This window comes from Chionomys nivalis, chromosome 21 (assembly GCF_950005125.1).
Source record: "Chionomys nivalis chromosome 21, mChiNiv1.1, whole genome shotgun sequence".
NCBI classification, from domain to species: Eukaryota; Metazoa; Chordata; class Mammalia; order Rodentia; family Cricetidae; genus Chionomys; species Chionomys nivalis.
The window spans coordinates 39376963-39401262 of NC_080106.1; positions in this window are offsets into that span (position 1 = coordinate 39376963).

Below are 24300 nucleotides of genomic sequence, written 5' to 3' on the forward strand. Positions count from 1 at the left end.
CGCCTGGCTTGCTATGGAGACGGTACTGTACCGGAGAAGAAAGCCAGAACCAGTCAGGCTGGCCTTGAAGCATTTCCATGGAGAAAGAAATGGATCACGAGTGCTTCCCAGACTCCAGGCCTCACAGGAAACTGAGATCGTTCCAGCCAGAGGACTTGATCCCAAGCCAGACAGCACAGTTTGGTGGCTCTCCTTCCCCATCACTTCACAGACAAGGGAGGGGACTGACATTCCTACCTGTGGCAGAGTCCCCAGGTCACCAGACACTCCAACTACTTCTCTGTCACCACCCCAGCCCCTGGCTGGTAGGAGAGGGGCTTTTACAACTCTCTTGCAGTTTTTGTAAGGCTTAAGTGAATGACTTATCAGCATGGGTGGTTATGCGGAAGAACCATTCAGAAGCCTTCCAGAGGACTCTTAAGCTCTGGCCACAGATGACATCTTAAATGGTGGCGTTCCAACCTCCTGAGTTCATGAGTAGGCACATGAAGAATTCTCTCTTCTCCTTCTTCCTCCTACTGTTGACTGACAGGAGGAGTGAGTAAGAAACATATTACTGACAAGTGAATTTCCAGCTCCCCCAGAATAACCTCCAGTGGTTGAGACTGGGTCTCAGTAGCATGGCCTGACATACTCTAGCCAGACACACTACCTAGCAAGTGCCAGTCACCAACCAAGCTGACACCTGAAAAGCAACCATGACACCAGTTAAGCTATCTCAAGATTTGATTATTTAAACCCAGTAGGTATTTATGGGGAAGCAACTCATTGCTGGACTTAGTGGTTTACCAGGTCGCTGTGGTGAGCTAGATCCATGGCCATTCCCATAACCTGGGAGGCAGTTTACAGAAACATAGCAAAGGTGCTGAGGGAGAAGCCCTTACAGAGGAGCCAGAGAGTCTCGTGCCAGACGCTGGAGGGCGGGCAGGGCTCAGGAATACCCCAGAGGAGTAGCATCCTTCGAGTTGGGCTTTGGAGGCAATTTTTTAAGTAAAGAAGGTTTGGGGAACATTCGAGACTTTAGGATTGCAAAGGATCAGGACATTTATCTACTCTCTGTGTGTGTCTTCTCTGTGCTAATACCTCCTACAGACGGTAGTAATATTTTGCTTGTGATCTAATAAATAAAACCTGCCTGAAGATCAGAGTGCAGAGCTAAGCCAGAAGTTAGTCATAAAGGCCAAGCAGTGGTGGCACACACCTTTAATACCAGCACTTGGGAGACAAAGGTAGAGGAACCTCTGTGAGTTCAAGGCCACCTTGGGCTAAATGAGATAGAATCTGTCTAAAAGAGAAACAGAGCTTACACAAAGGTGATCCCAGCACTTGGGATCCCATGCCTTCAATCCCAGCACTAGGGAGGTGGACACAGGAGTGATATGGCTGGACAGAGAGAGAGTGATAAGGCGGGAGGAGACAGGCATTCAGATGCAGTCTGAGGATTCAGTCTAGGATACAGTCTGAGGACTGGTAGAGGCAGGATCGCCCCTTTGGTCTGAGCTTTGATAGAGGTAATAACTCTAGTGACTGACTGTTGTGTTTCTCTGATCCTTCAGCGTTTATCCCCTGATAGCTGACCCTGAGTTTTTATTATTAAGACCAATTAGAATTCGTGCTGCACATACGCTTGAAGTCACCTTAGCCAACATCCATCCTGGAAACCTTTCTGCCTCTGCTCCTCCCACCTCCTCCTCCCTTCATCTCGGCTTCTGGGGGCACCTGAGTCCCTGGCCTAGTAGCGTTTCCTCACCATTCCCTGCCTTCCCCGCTGCACTGGGGCCTTTCCAGAACAGACCCTGTCACTCTATTTCCGAGCCCAGCAGCGACGCTGTCCTGTAAGAGGTACTAAAGTATATATGAAAAGGTAACAAAGAAGAGGAGCAAACCCACTAAAAGCAGTTGAAGATTTCATCCCAGACCTAAAGAATTCTGGATTCTGTGGCTTCAGTTTCTAAAAATAATGGAGAGGCAAGGAAGGGCTGCTCAGGCAATGCCCAGGGACCTAGCCCATTTAGGAGAACTCAGCTGAGCTAGGAGGGGACTGTTCTTGAAAGCACAGAGAGGAGAAGCTGTTTCCTGCGGTGAGGTCATGAAATCCCACGGCTGTGGACTGCTGATCATCAGTGGGCTGACTGTTGACCAGAAGACAGCATCTCTCTTTCCTATCATTTTAAACTTATCTATGAGTTTCTCTGGCCTTCTGGGATTTCTGTTAACACTTTTTAGCTTCTGGAGAAGCTCTTGCTGCAGAGAGTAGGGGAGGACCACTGAGAAGTCAGGAGTCAGAAAAGACAGGAGCTGAGATGCCAGTGAAGAGGAAGGAAAGCCAGTCTGAAGTAGGTTGTTGTGGAAGTCCCACGCCAATTTGTCCTGGCTGTTAGCTGTGTGTGCGTGGGGCGAGCTGCTTACAGACCGAGAATTGGGATATACCTCTGTGTAGCTTAAACTCTAATCCTCAAAAATCAGTCCTAAGGTGAGCTGAGGCCAAGAGGATCCAGTCCAGCATGGAAAGTCATTTCAAGGTCATCATGCCTGCCCTTGATATATATTTTCCCAAACACAAGGAGCACGGACATAGACCTCAGCCACTTCAGCACATTCCTCTTTCCTTCGCCATCCATTTTCCTTAGTTCCTGATGCATCTCTGACTCCTCCTTCTGCCCCCGAATAATTCTAAGCCCTGCCCTCTGACTTCTTTTATTTCTCTTTGCCTCCATTTTTCTCTAGATTCTGAGTTTGAAGGGCTGGTCTGTATACAATGCTTTCCCTTGGAGGGGTGGAGGTTGGCCCAGCCCAGATGCTCAACACTAGTGAGGACTGGAGAAGTGGGAGCATATTCTCCTTAGAAACATCATATTCTATCACCTATGAAACAACGTGATGCAGAGGCCCAGGCGAGGCCCAAGCATGTGTATGGTGTGTCTAGACAGAATTCTCTGAACCGGTTATGGACTATCACAGAGGTTTCCTAGGGAAGGGACATCTTCCATGTCCTTCTAGAAGCAAAGACTCCCAGCCTATGTTGAAATTCAGAGGGTGTCATATGCTGTTGGTGACTAGAATCTAGAGGTGGGTTTGACCCAGTGTTTCAGGGCTGGTTTCCCCGCTTGCATCCTTAACCAACTTTAATAATTGCCCATGATTTGACAGCAGAGCACATTTCAAATTTCCCCACTACGAACTTCATCCTATTTTGAAATATTGCAGGCATTACTCTGTCGCTTGAATACTTCCCAAGCTTGGAATCAATCCTCCTCTAACCAAGTGTTTGAGAAAAGGTCCCTGTTGCGGGAGGTCCTTCCGCTCCTCCAGCCAATAGCCGCAGAGATACCAGCCCATTGGGGCGTGGTCTCTCTCCCTTTAAAAACAGCGGTTATTTCCCTTCTCGCTCTCTTTACTTCCTGCTCCGGTTCCGGCGACTAGACTTCTTCCTGATTGCGCAGAGGGCTGTTGTCTGGGACGGTGACCTGTAAGTTTTTTTCCCCTTTAAAAAGATACCACCCTATTAATCATAATCCCAAACTGGTGTGGGATTGTTTATGACTTACGCCTTCAGGTCCCCTGCCACCTTCCATTCATCTCATATTTGGAGCTCCCGATGTAATTGGTCCATTCTAAAATATCTTTTTCCATAAGTCTCTGAGAGTTAGGAGGCTGCTCCCACTTCCTCACAGCAGACTCAGAGCGGGAGGGTTCATTCTGCCACAGCAGCTCAAGTTGTGTGTGGAGCGTGAATTCACAAGGAATGCGTGTTATTACCACACCACAATTGAAGTATGAGGACTAGAATTCAAAGTAGAAACCGTAACAGCAAATAAACCGGTTAACTGCCCAAGCCAGCCACATCTCAGAAGGCCGAAACTTTGAGAGTCCCGAGTCTGAATATTTCTAGAGAGCCCGGTATTTAGCCACCAATATCTTTCCACCTTTCCATTCCGATCATCTATTCCATTCTTGGCTTCTTCCCTCTCAGGAATGCTACGACAGCACCAAGCCATGCTGCCTGACTGGGCCTGGTGTACATACCTGTAATGCAAGCTGGAAAGGCTGAAGCAGGAGACTAGATTACATAGTAAGACCTGGTCTCAAGAAACCAAAGACTGGAGGTGTAACTCAGCGGTACCACTATTTCCTAGCCTGGCCCTGGGTTCAATCTGTAGTTCTGTAAATTAAAAGAGACCATTATTCTCAAAGAGTATTCTCTAGGACTTTGGTCCATCAAGGCGTTGTGAGAACAGCATTCTCCAGTTAAATGCATTTGGGAAAGGACTCAGACTTCCTTGGAGATTTATAGTACAGACTGGCTAACTTGAACAGAAGTGCCTGTGTCCTGGCAGATGAGAGAACTGTGGCAGGAAAGGTACGCATCTAGTCTGGGCTGCTCACAGGGAAGAGACTCAGTCCTGCTGGGGGAATATGTGTCACCCCACCAAAAGGGCTCAAGGGTTAGGGAGAGGAAGTAGGGGACAATCAGATGTACTAATTTATGAATAGAGATACATATTTAAAGGGTAGTTTGATACTATGTTCTTTTATCAAAATAATAGTAGTTAATTCACCCCTGGGGACTAAGAGCTTCCTAGTTCTGGGTTCTGGGTCACATGTGTTTTCTCTTGTGAAGTGGGACTTAATTCCAACCAGAAACATTTGGTTACCCCCATAACATTCATGCCACTATAACACTCATGGTACATCTCGCCAGGGTGGTCGATATTGCAGCTCCCATAATTAAAGCTTGCATAGCCGCTTCTAGTATGAAAGCCAGACAACAGGGAGGAAGCTCCCTTGCTAGCATCAGAGTGATTTTTGCCTGTCCTGTGGCCAAAGTGTGTGATGTCCTCAGCAGCAGAGTCTTGTCATCAAGCCCTTGGGAGCAAACAAGAACAATGGCAATAATCTGTGTTGTGCAATGTTCTGAAAGGAACATTATCCCCGTGCAGAGCAATTCTAACTAAACCCTTATAAATGGCAATCTACTATTTTGTAAACCAATTAAAATATGTTAAAACAATAAATTAGAATTAGAAGGTAGAGATTCTGCTTGGCTGGATAACGATGTTCCTAAAAGTCATTGATTATTAAATAAAACAACTGTTGCGAGCTCTGTGCTATTTTCTTAGGAGCCATTGGCCAGGGAGGCCCCAGAGGTCTATAAAACAATAACAGTCTCTTGCCATTCTTCTTAGCTGCTCACCTGTGAAAGGACTCTGGCCAGTTTGAGCATGGTGAGCATGTGGCTCTGGCAGGCCTTGCCCTTCTCACACTCCTGCTGCCTTGCTAGAAACCACTAGATTATATTCCTAAAGCTAGCCACCAAGGTCTATTCCCTTATTAGCCACTTCTTCCTTCTGAGACTGACTGCCAAGGTGAAATACTATGTTCTGACCACTGCAAGCATGCATGCATAGCCTTGCACGAGACTGGAGCTAAGAACAGCCAATCAGGGGCGTGGGAGGGGATCATGAGGGCTTATCCCTTTCTGGTAAGTTATTGGCCATTGATAAAACTCTGGCATGGGGGAAGTCTTATCTTCAAGTGCATAAGAACTGGGAAAGGCTTAGCTTCAACTGTCTAGCTCACCAGGCCGCATTGGATAGTTCCATACCCACGGCTACTCAGGCAGTCCTGTTTAAACCAAAAAAGCTACATGAGTATGGGAAGGGGTCTGTAATGGGAAGGAGATTTGACAGCTGTGGGAGAGAGGTGAGGAAGGTAAAAATAATCAGAATGCACTATATACAGGTGAAATTGTCAAAGAATGAGTTCAATTAATAAAAACGTCTAACATTTGTCTAAAGGAAACCTAGATGGGAGAGAAAAAATTCTTCCTCTAACACCATGTGGAAGATCCCAGAAGAAATTCCTAACCCTGTTCAAGCCTCCAGAGTGTTAAGGAGACAACCGCCTGCTGGTGTCTTAACTCAGAGAGTCAGCTTTTCTAAACACAGCTTCTTAGACTGGCCATGCTGACTCGGGCTTTCCCCGATAACAAGTTCTTCTTTGTTCAGAAAAATGGATTAGCCCCCTGGGAACACGCAGATTTGGTTTCTTTAATCTTCTAATGACTTTTTAAGAATGTGAAGAAGTGAAACAAAACAAAATCCAGATTAATAGTATAAGGAACTAGGGCACTAGCCAGGAAAATATAACAAAAGCATTTGCCCTGCTCCGTTTTGAAAGAATGACATGGGGACCTTGGTGCAGCTCTAAGACTTTGGCTCCCAGTTTACCCTGACTTTACACACTGAACCCTCCTTCTTTTAAATTCCTTTATTAAGTTACTTTTCATAAGCAGATCGCCCTCTAATCAGAGCAATGAAGGGCAGCTGTCTCTCTGCGGGGTAGAAACCGTGGTCCATGCCCAGGGAGGGTGCTTGGGGCCTTACAGGGCAGAAAGGGGAACATGGGGGTGGAAGATTTGATCTGCAGGTCTGTTCACTGGCAGTCTCAAAGCTGGAAGCACCAAAGGGAAGCTGGTGAAGGAGACACAGCAGAGGCTCCCACCTGGATCCTGGGTTAGGCACAAACCAAACCCCCATTTTCACAGATCTTTATTAAGCTGGGATGAAAAGTTGAAGTGGCTGCTTTCTGACTCAGGCTTGCAGGTGTCATTCTTAAGAGGAGAAGAAGGGGAGGTCTGTGCTGGAATGGGCTCAGATGCCATGGTAAAGGAGATGGGGGGATGAGGGAGAAGGGGAAGGGGACAAGAGCAAGGGGGCAGAGATATTTGTCCCACAGGGACAAAGGACTGTCTCTGGCCAGAGGGGGGACAGATGTGGCTCACAGGCAAATGGTCGTTAATAAAGATGAAATAAAAAACCCTATGTTAGGAAGAGGTATTTAATTTTAATTGGGCAAGTTAATTAGGTGAGCCAAAGGGGGCCTTTGATTGCTAGACTTCAATACTTCAATAGCTGGGCCTGGGTAGTTAGCCTCAGGATGAGGAAGTGGTCAAATAAGGGAATAGACCTTGGTGGCTAGCGTTAGGAATGCCATCTAATGGTTTTTAGCAAGGCAGAGGGGATGGGAGAGAAGGGCAAAGCTTGCCAGAGCCACAAGTTTGAGTAGGCAAGTGTCCTTTCAGCTGGTATATTTTCTCATCTGAAACTTCCAGATTCTAAGAACCTTCTAAAGTTGTTATCAGGGAGTCATCTTCCCTGTCCAGAGTTTCTCAGCTCACCTGAGGTTTTCAGGTCATTTAACCCTTTATACTAGACCCTGATGATATATAAAAGGAGAGAGGTTGTGTGTGTGTGTGTGTGTGTGTGTGTGCACGCGCGCGCACACTTGGTGTATTTTTTTTTTTTAAGAGAATTCTTAGATTGGCTCTGGAGGAAACATATTATCTAGGAAGCGGGACGGGCAAGCTTGTCAGCTACTTGTCTTCTGTTCAGATCTAACCACTGTATGTCTGTTCTCCTTCCAATTGAAATGTTCCCTCCTGGGGGAAGGTGGGAGGGCCATAAGACTCAGGAAGTAGAAGAAACAGACAAGGCCCAGGGAATAAGAGAAACGGACAAGGCTAAGGAAGATCCTGAAAGTTGCAAAATCCAGATGGATCCTCTCCAGAGTTATAAGAGTAGCGGCAATTGCCAGAGTGATCCAAATGGCTGATTTACCCGCAGGGACTCTGGAGAGTTAAGCTTCTGTGGCTGCATCCATGCTGAGGTGGTCTTTTGGAGGATGCAATTGCCTTTGAATCATCCATGTTCCTGTCAGTAACTTCTCAGTAACACTCCTAAGGTCGTCCCAATGCCTTCACCTGTTTGCTGAGTGAGACGTGGATGGAAATGTTTCCTCAGCGTGTTGTCGGGGTCCTGTCTAGAGTGAACAGGTGTTTGCTCACACTATTTTAGGGTACACAAGACACGGTTGCATTGCGTCGTTCATACAGTCTCACAGGAAGCTACACTGCCAGTTCCGCCTTGTTCCCCAGGTGGGAAGAGTTGAGGAGCGATGCAGGTTTCTTCCTGTTTCTGCTTCTGTGGTATCTCTAGAAGGAGGTGTCGCCTCCCTGGCATCAGCTTCAGTCCTTGCAATGTTTCAGCTCCCTCTTGGGACCTGGCTACCTGTGCTTGGCGTAGGCCCCCCTCTATCTTTCTTCCATCCCTTGGTGACAGTGGCCTCTTGATGATGCTCGTTTCTGTCTCAACACCATTCTCTCCTGGGCTGCGTGGCTCTTGTTTTTTGTTTCATCAATTCTCCATATTCAACTGCTTTCATTTGGAAGACCTGGAGGAGTTTTTCCTTTATGATTATATTCCATTTAACACGATAATCTGCCCTATAAAATGGGGACAGAAAATATCCTTTTTTTTTCCTCAATGGGCCAATGCAGTGAAAAACCAATTTCCCCAATTAGTGTCAATGTTATCATTGCAAAGAGCCACAGAGGACACCCAATGCCATAGTCCCCACAATTAACCCGTCTTCATGCAGAACATTCCAGAATTTTCACTAAAACCAAAGCCTGGAGGTTAACCAACAGGCCAGTGTTTGTACAGGGTTGGAACTTGTGCATGTGCCCCTGACTCTGACATTGTTATTCCCATGGCCTGTTCTCTTCTTGGTCCCCAAAGTTGACCAGGTTCCTCTGCTCTGAATCTTCTCAGATCTGTTCTGTTTTCTTCCGACTTTAAGTAGAAAAGCTAGGAAAGAAGAAAAAAAATTCAGATTTCACATTTCAAATTTCATTTGGCTTCTAAGATAAGTCATTATTGATCTGCTCTACACTGTTAGGCTGTAACTGTGGGCTTACTTCCCTGGATAAAGGTGTCTTCTCCAAGCCGCCAAGCCTCTTCCTACTGGTGTGAGTATCCTGAGTGATGTGGAACTCCCCCTTATATGCTGTGAATATGTTTTATTGTCATTGGCTAATAAAGAAGCTACTTTGGCCAATGGCAAGGCAGAATATAGGTAGGTGGAAAAACTAAGTGAATGCAAGGAGAAAGAAGGCTGAGTCAGGCCATGTAACTGCTGAAGGAAAAAGACTCAAGAACCTTACCAGTAGGCCACAGCCTAATGGTGATACATAGATTAGTAGAAAATTATTAATTTAAGATGTAAGAGCTAGTGAGAAATACGACCAAACAGTGTTGTAATTAATATAGTTTCTGTGTGATTATTCGGGCCCGGGCAGCTGGGAAATCAATGCACAGTCTCCATTTGCACCTGAGAGCACTTGCAAGATGCCACACAAGATGAGGAGTAGCACCACTCACAGATGGAGCATGATTTGATGAGGGAGAAGGCTGGGACTCATTAATAAATGTCTTTAAACATTTGGTGACACCCATTGGCATAAACTCTCTTCTAAGAATGTTTTAGGACACAGACTAAAAAAATCTGTGTGCCTACCCATTCCCTGGAGCCAAACCTCATTAAGAAAAGAACTTAGTTGTGTCCAAAAGTTCTCCAAAATGACAAATTAACTAAGCTTTTTATAAACGGTGGCTTTGGGGATGAGAAGGAACTGGGCTATTCCCAGTGAGCCTGCTCCATTGATGCAGGAAGCCTGCTGCCTTGCAAAGAGCCCTATGTGGAGTGGTTGGAACGGCACAGGTCCCCATTAGAAAAGAAAAAGAAAGAATGTAGAGCTAGAACTGGAGTTGACCTGATTTCTCACTGGATAATTCTTTCATGGATTTGAGAGGAGCAGTGCAAGGAATAGTTATTTATTTTAGGTTTTGTGTGCATGAGTATATGTGTCCGTGTGTGTGTGTGTGTGTGCGCGTGTGGACACAGGAGGTTGACATGAGGCATTACTTGTTCCTCAATCACTTCTCCCCTAAATTTGGAGACATCTTCTCTCACTGAACCCAGAGCTCACTCATTCAGTCAGGCTGTCCAGCCAGCGCTGGGGATTCTTCTGTCTCTGCCTCCGCAACGCTGGAGTTAACAAGTGTAGCCCATTGTGCCTGGCTTTCACAGAAGTAGCGTGTGTTGAACTCAGGTCTTCACGTTTGTGCAGCAAGGACTTCACTGACTCAGCCAGCACCCCTGCTCTGCTTCAGGTTCCTCGCCACTGTGTCGTCACCGACATTGTTATCTGTAGCTCCACACCAATATCGGCCAGGACAGGTATCTTGTAAGGATAGCCAATGGGTCAATTGGTGATGGGACACAAGTCAGTCAACTAGCTATCCACCAACCATCTGCTGGCTCTCTGTGAGGTGCTAACCCACTAGTTCCCAGCATCACTGTACATTAGAAGCACTGGGCATGCTTGAAATGTGGCAGTATCTGGGCCCCACATCGGATCAATTATTTAGGGTGTCTTAGTTCATGTTTCTATTGCTGTGAAGAGACATCGTGGTCACAACAGCTCTTATAAAGGAAAATTTTTAATTGTGGAATATTATTGGTTTTTCTTTTACTCTAGCCCCATGTTGGAGTGCCAAAATGTTGTTTTTGACTCCTTTACTCGTTTGGCTTTTTTGGGGGGCTCACCACCCAGCTCACAAATAAATCACACATGGAGGCTTATTCTTAGTTATGAATGCCCATAAACAAGCTTGAGCTTGTTCTTGTCAGCTTTTCTTAACTTAAATTAGCCCATCTACCTTTTGTCCCTGGGCCTTTTTCCTTTTTTACTTCTGTATATCTTACTTTCCTTCTTACTCCCTAGCTGGCTGGGTAGCTGGGTGATTGTGTGGCTGGATGGCTGGGTAACTGGGTGACTATGTGGCTGGATGGCTGTGTGGTTGTGTGGTTGTGTGGCTGGCCCCTGATGTCCTCTTCTCCTTGTTCTATTGTTGCTTGCTCCTTCTCTCTTCCAGATTTCTCCTTCTATTTAAACCTTCTGCTTGCCATCCGCACCTATCCTTGTTCCTGCCTCACTATTGACTGTTCAGCTCTTTATTAGGATCATCAGGTGCTTTAGACAGGCAAAGAATCACAGATTCACAGAGTTAATCAAATGCAGCATAAACAGAAGTCACACATCTTAAAATAATATTTCCCAACAGTGGTGACTTGCTTACAGTTCAGAGGTTTAGTCCATTATCACTATGGCAGGGAGCATGGCAGCATGTAGGCAGACATGGTGCTGGAGCAGGAGCTGAGAGTTCTGTATCTTGATTCACAGCAATAGGAAGTGGTCTGTCTCACTGGTAAGGTTTGAGCATATGACACCTCAAAGCCCACCTCCACAGTGACACACTTCCTCCAACAAGGCCACACCTACTCCAACAAAGCCACTTCCTAATAATGCCAAGCCCACTGGGTGAGGGGGGTACTTTTCTTTCAAACCACCACAGGGGTCTGACACAGAGTAATTAACGATTAGTGTTATTTTTGGTATTATAAAGCACAGAACATGTTTATCAAGTTGGAAGTTAGGTATGACTTGCATTTTAGATATATCATGCTTACAAGACACCTTGGATGAAGTGTCTAACAGGACGGCGTTGTAGTGCCTCATTCCTGTAATCCTCACACAGGACTCAAAGGCAGGAGGATTGCTATGAGTCTGAAGCTATGCCCAGTAAGCTCCAGGCCAGTCTGGACCACAGAGCAATGCTTGTCTGAATAATCAATCAATCAGTAATCAATCAATCAATCAATCAAACAAACAACCATGTGGAGCTAGGCATATGGGTGAGCAGTTCAAGGCATTTGATTCCTGGATCCCACGACTGAAGTAAGAACTGACTTTAGAAAGTTGTTCTCTGACCTCCTTACTTATGCACTGCGCATGCCCACATTTGGACTCACATGCACACATCACACACATGCACACACACACACTCAGTCACATATGTACACACATGCACATATACGCAATGAAAATTGAAAAGTGATATAGTAGCAATAGGAAATGGGGCCTGGCACAGAGCTATGACTCTAAACAAATAAAGACCTGAGAATTATCTGCCCTAGCGGAACCGGCAGAAACTTTGGGAGGTGCGTGAGATTGGCCAGATAAGAAGCAAGCAGGTTCAAGAATGAGTTTGGGTTCATTTTGTTTTGTTTTGTGGGTGGTGAATCAGGTAGAACTCTGCTTACAAATGGCTGAACATTAAATCAACTGCTTAAAAAGAAGTGGAAAGAAAGAAGTCCGGGTTTGCTGGTGCACACACCTTTCGTCCTAGCACTCAGGAAGCAGGGCAGGCAGAGTTCTGTGAGTCTGAGGCCAGCCTGGTCTACATAGTGAACTCCAGGCCAGTCAGCACTGTATAGTAAGACCCTATACCAAAAAGAAAAAAGTGGGGGAGATAAAGTTTATGAACTGGGATAACCAAGGACATGGGGTAGGGTGTGGCCTCACGCGTGGTCACACAGCTAGGTCCAGCTGCTTGAAAGATGTCATGGATGACAGGAAGCGCCACGCCACCCTCCTGTGGCTACACACTCAGGCATGCACTATGGCTGTGGTGGCCCCAAGCTTCTTTCTATCCACCTAGAAATCAAAGCAGAAAAAGTTTGTGTCTTTCCAGCAGGCCAGATCTTTTCCTCCCAGAATCTACTTCCTTTATGTGTACACACACACACACACACACACACACACACACACACACACACAGCCGTGTCCACATAAGTGCTGTTTTGGGCTATTTGAGTTACAGCCACAGAGCTATAGTTATAGTGACCATATGGCTTGCACAGACTACAATATTTACTATCTAGGCCTTTACAGAGAAAGTCTGCCAACGTCTGCACTAGGAATTAAGTTCCAAAGAGCAGGGCTCTTCATCTATAAGCTTCAAGCTATACCTGGGGCTGTAGGCCCCTAGAGTGAGAGAATGGGACATAGAAACCTTAGCTTGAGGATTTTCTAATGGTTTTCCCTCTAAGCAGTGATCTTCTGTTTTTTTCTAAATGCAGACCAATTCTTCTCACATGGGGTGGGACTCTTTACCTGTTATACCACAAAGAGCAGAAGGACTTGGGGTGTACACTCTTACCCCAGTCAACCAACAATTCCAGAGACAGAAAGCCAAGCCAGAAGGGGCACACGGCCATCACTAGACACACAGAAAAAGGGAGGAAGTGGGAACCACCAGGTAGGAAATCCTAACCCAAAATAAAATCCCTAGGCACCTAAGAACTGGTGGTCTCTCCAGCCCTGGGAGCCCTTCTGTCTGGAGAAGTCTGAGACACTTGCCAATAAGCCATGCCTTTACTTTTCTGTTTTCCTGTCTAATTTTTTAACTGGCAGAATAAGGAGTCAACATGCTAGCTGACACCATGCCCTTAGTGCCTGGCGCGTGGAAGGTCTCCACTGAGTGCTTCTGGAATGAATGAAGGTAGCGGCTGTGGCCTGCAGTTGGCTGTAAAGACTAGATGCCAGAATGAATCATTGACAGGATTAACTTCCGAGACTCAGAAGAGGAACTCCAGAAGGGCACACATCTCAGGGACAGCTGCAGCCAGAGGCCTGAGAAGAGGATTTGGGATCTGGATGTTGAGGGAACATTACTGAGCTTCCCAAAATCAGGGAAGGGCGTGGTGTGGGAACAGCTGACGGGTGCCCACTTTGTCTGGGGAGAGGCAAATGCGCTGCAATCAGAAGTCCAGTTAGAAGGGGTAGTCCTTTCTTACATCCAGATTAGCAAACAAGGGAGCGGGGCAGGCTGCTACCAGTGGAGGCTCAGCGTTTATAAAAGCCTGGGCCCATTGGGTGCTTTGCCTAGAAGCTGGGTCCTGAGGGTTTATCTAGTTCGTTCTGGCATCCACCGTTCGAGTGACTGAGAAGCATCAAGGTCCAAGATCACACACCACTGGAAGGATCCTCTGCTCCTTTATAGGCCACTTCTCATCTCTCTCCCAGGTCCCAAACCTTGGACTTTCCTAGGTGGGCGATCACCTTCCTCTGCAATGAGCCCAGGGGAGCTGTCCTGTTTCGTGTGACAGTTAAGGCAGGGTCTTCCTCTGCCAACTTTATCAGAGTGTATTAAGTGATGCCAGATTCATCTAGTTTACTTTGAGTTGTGTCTGAGTCAGCTGAAACATTTGCAGAGCCACTTAGAGGTTCCTTCTTCCACGGGGAGAGGATATGTGCACACCTAATCTGAAGTATACTAAAGAGCCGTGGATTCAAAGCCCCACCAAAACTCACATTGAAACTTAACCATTGTAAGGAATTAAGAAGTATTACCTGAGGTGTAGTGATACATACCTGAAATCCTAGCACTAAGGAGACTGAGACAGGAGGATTACAATTTTGACGGCAGCCTGGACTATGCGGCGGCCTGATATCTTAAAATGGAGAGGTGTGGTTACTGTGACCTTTAAGAGGTGGGTGGAGCTGGGCGGTGCTGGCGCACGTCTTTAATCCCAGCACTCGGGAGGCAAAGGCAGGCGGATCTCTGTGAGTTCGAGACCAGCCTGGTCTACAAGAGCTAGTTCCAGGACAGGCTCCAAAACCACAGAGAAACCCTGTCTCGAAAAACCAAAAAAAAAAAAAAAAAAAAAGGTGGGTGGATTGTGAGGGCGCTGTCCTCATGAATGGAAGGGCAGGAGGTGGCGGGGGTGGCGTAAGGAATTGTCTTACAGTGGGTTTGTTATACAGCTAGAGTCTCTCTTGTGTACACCTCTCTTGCCATGTATTAGTTTAACGTCAACACAACACAAGCTAGAATCACTTTGGAAGAGGGAAACTCAGCTGAGAAAATGCTCCCTTCAGATTGGCCCTTTCTTGATTGATGATTGATGTGGGAGGGCCCAGCTCTACTGTAAGTCCACAGAGAGCAAGTCAGTGAGCAGCGCTTCTCCACTGGCCTCTGCGTCAGTTCCTGCCTCCAGGCACCTGCCTTTTGACTTCCTTGGAGGATGGGCTGTGATGGAGAGGCAGAAGTGAAATAAACTCTGTCTTTCCCAGGTTACTTAAGTGACGATCTTCATCACAGCAGTACAGTCCTAACGCTGACACCCTGGAATTGCTGTCTGCTGTCTCAGAGAGTCCTAAGCAGTGAGAACCCCCAACCCCTCCTGGACACAGGCCTTCAACCTTGGGATTACAGCCTCAAGAACTGTGAGAAAGAAATGTATTTCCTTTCTGGAATTTCCTACTCTCAGGTATTTTGTTATAGCAATGGAACATGGGTTAAGGCAGGTTAGTGAGGGAGACGCCAGGCTGGCTTCAGCACACAGGGGTGTTTACCAGTCCTTTTTCTCCCCAGCCAGCAGGAAGTTGGTGCTTCTGACTGCTCCCCGAGTGTCTGGGGAGAGTCAAGGATGGACTTGGCAAAGCAGACTCTCCTTGTTTGTTTTTTGTTGCTGTGATAGAACACTGACCAAAACAGCTTGGGAAGGAAAGGGTTTATTTCAGGGTGCACCTTACTTTAAGAGCCCTTCGTCTAGAGAAGCCGGGGCAGGAGCTCAAGACAGGAACTTGGAGGGAGTAGCTGAGCAGAGAGCCTGAAGGAGCGCCACTTACTGGATTGCTCCCAGGTTTCCTTCCACTCAGCTTCCCTTTGTACACAGTCTAGGCTCACCTGCCTAGGAATGGCACCACCCACAGTGGGCTGGGCCCTCCCGCATCACCAATCAAGACAATGCTCTCCAGACATGCCTATAGACCAGTCTTCAGTTAAGTTTCCCTCTCCCCAGGTGACTCTAGGTTTGTGTCAAGTTGACAGCTGAAGCTAACTGAGAGCCTCCCTGTGAGAGAATCAGCCTCAGCACGTCCATTCAGGGCCGAGGATAGCATCCTTTGGCATGCTGTTTCCAGTGAGCTTTTGTGGCTAAGATTTCTCTAGGAAAAGTTCCTTCAGCTGTCATCCAGTCGATGATACTGAGGTTTTAAGTCACTCACTAGGAAGAGAAAATTCTGCTGCTTGATCAAAGATGCTGCCGTGTTTGTTTTACTTTGGCTGCTGGTAGCTATTTGTGAGAGCGCGGAGAATCAGAGGCGTAAACCTGGTGCCCACCCTCCTCTATCCGGCAGCCGACTCTTGTGGAAATCACTCAACTAAGGGCCCAACTGCAGCTCCCACCTAGGGGAACAGTGGCTTTGAGACTGCTAAGATTCTCTGCTTTACTTACCCCTACTCAACATCCCCATCCCGGGGAAAACCTGACATCTCCCCAATTCCTGAAATGCTGGCATGAGCGTACCTGTATGTTTGCTTACCGAAGGAGACCTCGCAGTCTCCTGGGGTCCTTTGCTGTCCTGTGTGTTCCTGATTGCTGCCACTAGGGGCTGCTGTGGTCAGGGCATAGAGCTCAAAGCAGAGGTGTTTACAAAGAGAAGACAGGACAAAGCTAAGATCATTTCATGACTAATTCTGTGGTTTAGGATTTGGGTAATGTACTTGGCCCCTGCCCTCATTTGGCAAGTCCGCGGCTCCGTTCTGCCACAGTGGCTCTATCAGAAGGTCTCCCCTGTCTGCCCTGCAGGCCTTGGGTTGACAGGTACAGGCAACTTTGTGTGGCTGATGCAAGCTGTTCTCCGTGCTTCAGTCTCCGTCCAAGACCCAGGGAGAAAGAGCTCTTCCTTTGGGGCGACTGATTCAGATGGAAAACTGATTCCTAGTGATGAGTGTTGGGCAGCAGTGCTCTGTAAGATCTCTTTAGGAAAACAGGGTTGGACGTTTGGATGGAAGACTGCGGAAGAGGGGAGCTAGCAAAGCAAGAGACGCTAGTACATTGCGGCTATTTAATGCACCCGGAAATAGAAACTGGACGGGGGCAACAGTGGATTTAGAGGGTGAGGTGCAGTGCTTTCTTTATTTCTTGTGGCTTAAAGACGCGAACGTGGAAAATGGATCCCTGCCGGTCTGATTTTCCCCGCGTTGCTGAAAGGCTATGGTGGTGTTGTTATTATTTTTGTCATTCTTATCTCGGGCAGTGTTTGCTTAGGGAGAGCAATTGACCACAAAGGACATGCATTAGTGCTTATCAAGTTAGCCCTTTGCAATCTGAGGAGAAAAAAAAAGAAAGGCCAGCAAAACAAAACAAAACAAAAATTACGTTGACTAGTTGAAAATAGACCCAAAAGGAACAATATTAACCACAGGAGCCCTGTGCCAGAGACTTCAGTATGGACTTGGGCACTTTGGCAGTTTAGCCCTTTAGGGTTCTGCAGTGGGTCTGTAATTTTCGTGAGGTGAAATCCAGGCAGGATTTCTCCCCACACTGTCTGTGGTCCTCTCCTGGAAGCAGTAAACTGTACAGGGGCGGAAAAATAACTTGGATCCGCTCCCTAGGTCCTTGTGCAGCCAGAAAGCCTTTGTCATCTGTCTTAGACCCCCAGGATTTCAAGACACAGAGCCAGTCAGAACCTGTGTTGTGAGGGATATTCAGTCTGGGAAAACCTTTTGGTCCTCTTATGCCCAAGTGTATGGAAGTTTCTCCTTTTCTACCCTCCAAACCTCTCTATTGGCATAGGGGACATCAGGGCAAACAGACCAAGGGGCTGGACCACTATTTAGCTCATAGGAGATGCTCAGTTAATACAGTGCCCCCTCCCCTCATTCCTGTGAACAGGTATCCATCCTTGTAAACAGTTATCCCCACTATCCCTAGCTCTTGACCCAGAGCTCGGGTCTCTAGCGAGGAAGGGCTACATCCTGTCTCAGAGCTGCAGCTCAGGTTAGGAAAGGTTAGTGTGGTCAGCTTCTAATAGGCCTGGAAGAAATGAAGGCATTCTAAAGAGATACTTTGTTTTTAACTTGACTGTCTGATTGCTGAAACAATGGATGCCCCCCCCCTCCCCATGGGTATTTCCGTGGAATCTTATACTAGGAGAAGGAAAAGGTGCCAGCTAGAGGGGGAGATTGTCTCCCAGAAAGAGATTTCATGTACTTCTAAAAAACGTGTCAGACCACCTCATAAAATGAGACTGAAGCCTAGGCAAGGATGGGCCAGTGGTGGGTGGGACTGTTGGGAGCTGCAGACCCTCAGACCCTGAACTTTCTATGACCCCTTTCCTGACCCAGTAAACAACTTGTCTTCCTATGCTTGCAGTGGCTCTGAGCACAGAACCCTCATGAATTCCTGATAACAAGGAAGTGGTTTCTGGTGGGCTTGTAGTAGAAAATCCTGAGAGCTGGGTGTGGCCACCAGTCAAGGAGAGCACTGTATAAGCTGCCTGGGAACATAGTACAATTGGCAATCTTGCTTCAAGAGTGACCCGTGTTTCTATATGTCCTTTATTCCCCAGACCCTTGCCAGACCATAGTTCCAGGTCATACAGGCACCACATGGGACCACACCTTGACAGGACTGCATAGGTGTGCATATTCTTGGCCTTCTGTTTAAACTTTAATCTCACTTCAGGATTCCAGGAGACGGACTTGAGGGGCTCGCTGGAAATCTTTGTTCTCCTTCCCAATGTGGCCACATGTAATAAATCTTTTTCTGCTTTCCATTATTAATTTGATTCTTTTAATTGTCTTGTAGAGGATGAGTAACTTGGCTTGGCTTGGGTTGTGAGCCTCAAGTTTGCTATCTGGCTCTCTTGGAGCCAGAATGCAATTTCCTTGGGTTCTCCAGGAATGCAACCATGGTAAATGTGAAACTGGAAACTCCAGGAAACAGGCTGCATGGAGACCGGGCAGATGGAAGACTGAATTCTGCTGAGAAGCATGGTGGGGCTCTAAGTGTTGTGGATTCTGCCTGAGTCATGTATTTTCTGCTTGAAAGCATCTGACAGATTTTAAATGCATCAAATTGAGCAAGTTTCTTGTGGAGTACACGCGCGCGCGCGCACACACACACACACACACACACATTGAGGTCTTCCAGTGGATCCCAGCCACCAGGGATGCTTCTCTTCTGCATGAAATCAGACACATACTTCCTCTCCCAGCACAGAGATCTCCAGATTTACGTAAATATGAGCTGAATGTGTGGGTCTGGAAATCGCACCCTGCCAGACTTCTCAGTTTTATCTTTTCGTGTGTGTGTGTGGAAGGCTCAGCACTCAAAGCTGGTCTATGGAAGTGACCCAAAGTGACTATTGGCCCCACCGTCTCCAAGAATTTTTCTCATAAAAAAACCTTGCCTAAGAGGTGCCCATGAACAATAAGTACCCCTGGGAGATCCCATGCTGTGGCTTGAAAGTCTTGTCCCCCAAATTGCAAGTGGGAAACCTAGTCCCCAGTATAGCAGAATTGGGAGATGGGCCCAGTGTGGTGTGATTCGACCACAGCAGCCTGACTCTCATGAATGGATTGATGCTGATCACAGAAGAGCTTGGGTTTGGAACTGGATTGTGCATGTTCTCCTGCCCACAGGATGCCTTCTGCACTTTTACAGTGTAGCTAGAAAGTCCTCACCGGATGTAGCCTCTCAACCTTGGACTTCCTGATTTCCAGAACTGTAAGAAATGTAATTACCTCTTTATTTATATAGATTACCCAGTCTGTGATGGGTCACAATGTATCAAAGCCTCAAAAGGGTTGGGATCTGCCTCTTATTCAGATCTCTATGGAATAAAAACCGTCTGGGTGTGGTGGCACTGGCCTAAAACCCCAACACCCAAGAGCCTGAGGCGGGGGATTGTGAAAGTTCCAGGGAAGTCTTGACTAGATGGCAAAACCTTGTCTCAGTAAAATAAAAATAAATCGAGAGGCATTGTCCTTTGTTCTTACAATCGCATCCCCCAAAAGCCAGCAGGAGACTTTGCAGCATCATAGCTGATAGCGAGCCTCTGAGGCCGTGTGCTGTGGGAAGCAAGACCCTGGACTCTTAAGCACAATGATAAATTCATTCTCACCACAAATGTTTATGGTGACCCACTCTACCTGTGGGTGAAGATGCCGTTCTGTGTCCCCCTCACCACCTTCTCCATGCTGCCAGGAATGCAGACAGTTCTCGAAATGCCATGATTTCCAGACTCCTTCATCTTGTCTTCAGCTAACTCAAGTTGTCAGAGCAATGCCCTCAGTGCTGACTCACGCTGAAAAGATTTCTTGAACATTTCTTAAAAGCAGAATGTCTGTTTCTAAAGCAATCTCACAAACTACGAGTTTAGGGGATGCTTGCGTCTGTGGTTTGGATGTAATTGCCCAGGAGCCTCTAGTCTTGACTCTGGCTTAGCTAGCCAGTGACAAGGCAGCTGGCAGTTTACCTTCTGCTGAAATGCCTAGATGCCTTCAGCATAAAATGAGGCCATCGGCATACATTAGTAAGAGCCCCCAGGTTCCACAATTTATCTGATGCTACTGGAGGAAGAAGAGACACTGGCACCCCTCTCTCCTGGCCCTCCCACCTCCTTGTCAGCTGTGATTGTTAGCTCCTGAGCAGAGTTCATCTCAGCATCAACCAGAGCTGCTGCTGCTCTGTTTTGCTCCCCTGCTGTAACCCTGTCCACAGCGTCTTTCTCAGCTCTGTTTCTGCAAGGAAATTCTTCTTAAAAGGAGAGAATGAATGAAGTAAAATAAACCTCTGTTTTCTGCCAGATGCACTCCTTTAACACCAACGTCCACACCAGGCAACTCTTTTCCTTTTCCCTTAGAACAAGTGAGGAAGCAGAGAAAAAGAAGGTAACCCCACTTCACCCTCAGGGTGAGTCAGACTCTCAGCAGAAGGTAAACTGTAAATCTGTGATTTCCAGAGGCCAAGCGCCGGGCCTGCTCCCAGGAGTGCTCTGCCAGGGGACGTGTAGCCCAGGGATGGATGCCTGTGCCCATGCAGAGGTCAGCTGTAGTCTTGATGCCCAGCCATTGCCCAGACAAGCTCTTTTAAGCATCACTTTGCCACAGTGAACAGGAGAGGTTCTCTGGACCTTCCTCTTCAGTCTTGTGCCCCCGCCCCCACCCAAGGTGAACAAGAGGCTAGCGGCTTTGCAGTCTGGAAATCCTTCCAAGTGTGCCTCAGTCAGGGCTCCTGGCGCTTGCTGCAAAAGTCACCTTTGGCCTCTATACAAATGGAGGTGTCTCAGCAAGGTGGAAGAGTGGAGAGCTATTCTGCCTCTCAAGTGGGCCAGTGTCGCCTCTGTTATTGCCACAATGAATGGCTGCCAACCTTTTGCCCCTTCGCCTGAAGTACTCTGTCAACGCCCAAAGTCTAGAAACAAAGTCCCCATTCCAGGTTACCTGCTGCCTTCTCTATAGCAAATGATGATCATTTTGCTTTATTTTGCAGTGAGACGGCCTGACCGGAGTGGAGAGTCAGAGGGCAGGCAGCTTCCTAACAGTGGGTTCCAGTTGCTTAAGGTGATGAATGCCCACCTGCTACATGACCCCAGCTTCCACCTTGTAAAGAGCAACCGAGAGAAGAGATGTCTGAGCTTTCCCGGTTTGTTTGTCTTCTTTGTCTTTTCTGGTGTTGTCTTCTGGATATGCCAGAGGCAGCACCTCATAGACAAGACTGCAGGAGCACCCACCATCAACCTGCCATCTCCAAGCTCGTCTGTGAGTGCGGCTGGTGCTGCCAGCTCCTCAGGGCGGCTGTGAGGAATGGGTGAGGGATGGTGGGAGGGTTCCTGAAGGGCGGAGCGCAGTCCTCCTGTGACTGAGAGAGATTGAGCTGCTCTGAACGGGCCAGCTGTGCCTCCGTGGCTGCCATCCTTTCTTCCTTGTTCACCGTCCCCTTTTCAGGAACTCTTGCTCTGGTTTGTTTGTTCAGTTGGTTTTACCAGATTTTTTTCCCTGGAGGGTCTGGCTTCAGGTAGCAATGCTTTACCCTAGTATCCTATCCGGTTTGCTCGCATCCTGACCTCTGATTTTCATCTGAGCCGTTGTCCTCCAGATATCAAGCGTGGTTCATCTGAGAGCTGGAAAAAGTGTGGGGCCAGCCCTTTGCAGGGCAGCCTTTCTATGGCACTCAGTAAGAGCCAAAGGAACTTTCCCTTTTAGGAGGGTCCTTCCTTCTTGTCCCTCCCCCTCCTCCTCTTCTTCCTCTTCCTACCTCTCTCCTCTTTGACTATTTTCCACCCAGCTTCTGCAGTATGGACCACTACTGTCCAACAGCCTGGGGATGATGCAAGATGCTGTCAGCATCTCTGCTCTCTGGTTTCAGAGTATGGCTAGAACACACCTCCCCACACTATGGTCCTCCAACAAGATGCTACTCAGTTATAACTACAGCAACAAGATTCTGGATAAGGAAATACATCATCAAAACAATATTCCCAAGTCCCCTTGAAGAGAAGACCCAGCCCCAAAGCCATACAAAACAGGGGAGAATTCGAAATATGAGCAGGCAGAACAGTCATGAGGAAGGGTACGTTATGTATTTTCATCAAGTCATTTTGATATAAACAAAAACTAGGCAGGTGTGATGACACTACTTTAATCCTGGAGCTCGGTAGTTCAAGGCCAGGCTGGTTGACATAGTGAATTCCAAACCAGACAGCGCTAGGTAGTGAGTCTCCATAAAAAAGGAAACAAACAAAAAACAAAACAAGGCTCAATGAATTGGAAATTATATTACAAAAGAGACTGCAAATGTCATAAAACTTGAAATTTTAAAAAGACCTAACCAGAATAAGGAGAGGTGTAGGGCCAATTTCCTCATGGTCTTTAGAGTAGAGTGTATTATGTAAAATTGTTATAGAGGGCTGAATGGGACTCCAGAATTTTTTTTAAATTATTTATTTATTTATTTTACATCCTGGCTGCAGTTTCCCCTCCTTCCTCTTCTCCTAGCCCCTCCCAGCCCTTCTCTGTTCCCACCCCTACCCCCAATCCACTACTTCTCTGTTTCTGTTCAAGAAAGGATAGGTCTTCTATGAGTATCAGCCAAACATGGCATGCCAAGTTGCAGTAAGACTATGTACTACGGCTGGACAACACAACCCAGTATGAGAAGTCGGGTCTTTCTTCTATTTCTTAAGGTTCTTATTATACAAGTCTTTCACTTGCTGGGTTAGGGTTACCCCCAAAATTTTTTTAATGTTACTGTGAAAAATACTGCTTCTCTGATTTCTATCTCAGTCTGTTGGTCATTTGTATATAAGAAGGATACTGATTTTTGTGTATTAATCTTATAATGCGTCTTGCTACTACTGAAAGTGTTTTTCAGCTGTAGAAATCTCCTGGTGGAGTTCTTAAGGTCTTTCATGTATAAAATCATATCATCTGCAGATAATGACGCTTCAGCTTCTTTCTTTCCTATTTGTATCCCCTTGATCGTCTTCAGTTGTTTTATTGCTCTAAGACTTGACGTACTATATTGAATAGATAAGGAGAGAGTGGACAACCTAGTCTTATTCCTGATTTTAGTGGAAATGCTTTGAGTTTCTCTCTGTTTAGGCTGATGTTGATGATGTGGGTTTGCTATAAATTGCCTTTATCATGCTGAAGTATGTCCCTTTTATTTCTAGTCTTTTCAGGACTTTTATCATTAAGGGATGGTGGATTTTGTCAAACTTCTTTTCAGTATTAATAAGAAAACCATGTGGTTTATGTCTTTCAGTCTGTTTATGTAGTGGATTGTGTTTATTGATTTATATATTAAACCATCCCTACATCTTCAGGAAGAAGCCAACTTGATCATGGTAGATAATCTTTTTGCTGTGTTTTGTATTCACTTTACACGTGCTTCAATGAGAATTTTTTGCATCTATGTTTATAGGTGATAATGGTCTGTAATCTTCCTTTTTGTTGGGTATTTTTGTAGTGTAGGTATCAGGGTAATTGTGGTCTTATATAAAAAATTAGGCAGTGTTCCTTCAGTTTCTATTATTCAGAGTAATTTGAGGAGTATTGGTATTAAATTTTCCTTGAAGGTCTAGTAGAATTCTGGGCTGAATCCACCTGGATTTGGACTTTTTTTTTTTTTTTTTTTTTTGGTTTTTCGAGACAGGGTTTCTCTGTGGCTTTGGAGCCTGTCCTGGAACTAGCTCTGTAGACCAGGCTGATCTCAAACTCACAGAGATCCGCCTGCCTCTGCCTCTCGAGTGCTGGGATTAAAGGCATGTGCCACCATCGCCCAGCTGATTTGGACATTTTTTGTTGAGTGACTTTTAATTGCTAATTCTATTTTGTTAGGGGTTGTTGGTCTGTTTAAATTGCTTATTTGATTTAACTCTGGTGAGTCATATATATCATGAAATTCATCCATTTCTTTTATGTTTTATAGTTTGATGGAGTACTGGTTTTATTTTTATTGTTTTTATTGAGTTATATATTTTTCTCTGCTCCCCTCCCTCCCACCCCCTCATCTCTCCCATGATCCCCATGCTCCCAGTTTACTCAGGAGATCTTGTCTTTTTCTACTTCCCATGTAGATTAGATCCGTGTATGTCTCTTTTAGGGTCCTCTTTGTTGTCTAGGTTCTCTGGGATTGAGAATTGTAGGCTAGTTTTCTTTGCTTTATGTCTAAAAGCCACTTATGAGTGAGTACATATTATATTTGTTTTTCTTGAGTCTGGGTTACCTAAGTCAATATGGTGTTTTCTAGATCCTT